This window comes from Sinocyclocheilus rhinocerous, unplaced genomic scaffold (genome assembly GCF_001515625.1).
Source record: "Sinocyclocheilus rhinocerous isolate Xijiao unplaced genomic scaffold, SAMN03320098_v1.1 scaffold4595, whole genome shotgun sequence".
Lineage (NCBI taxonomy): Eukaryota > Metazoa > Chordata > Actinopteri > Cypriniformes > Cyprinidae > Sinocyclocheilus > Sinocyclocheilus rhinocerous.
Window position 1 is genome coordinate 49,543 of NW_015662122.1, and position 788 is coordinate 50,330.

The following is a 788-nucleotide window of genomic DNA, read 5'->3' on the forward strand; positions in this document are numbered from 1 at the left end:
TCATTTTTGCATTATTGACACACTATTTTCCTAATTAATGCTGTTCAGTTGCTTTTACACAATCTGTATTGTTAAAAGCGCTATATAAATAAAGGTGACGACTTGACTTACAAGAATAGACTACATCCTAAAATATAATTAGAAGTACAATTAGCAACAGCTACACTTGTATGTATGAAATTATTAATGTATTTGCTTACCCACTTTAAACCATCATCGAGTGCTTGTAATAACTTCCAATTGTGATCTATAGTTGATTTTGGTTAATAAGCAGACACATGCACTCTTTGTATGTTTAATAATGCTACACTGCTAATATTTGTCATAAACATCCTTTATTGCTATAAAAATACCATGAGCTGCAAACAAAACACATACAGAAAATATATCTTCATAATCATGTCTATTTGCTTTCATATTTCATGTGTAGAAAAAGAGTGAATTCGTTCCGACTCATAACACTCGCGCACGTGGAAGAAAACGGACGGTGCTCTACAGATCACATAATTCAGTGGACAATTAATAGAAATGTTATTCTGTATAAAGAACATGTGAGAATAAATCTGTTCTCGAATACCAACGATAACAAGAACTCAGCATTCACACTCTTTTTTTTCTTATCCGGGATACTCTTCTTCTGTGTTTGTTTACACTGGTTTTCGAAACAGCGCCACCATTCTCACCCTTTTTTACAACAGCAGCTGGTCCGGTCACGTGATCCTAGCTCAAATCTTATTGGACGGCCCGTGTTTTCGCTTTGCGAAACTGAAAAGATTCGTCGGACTGGT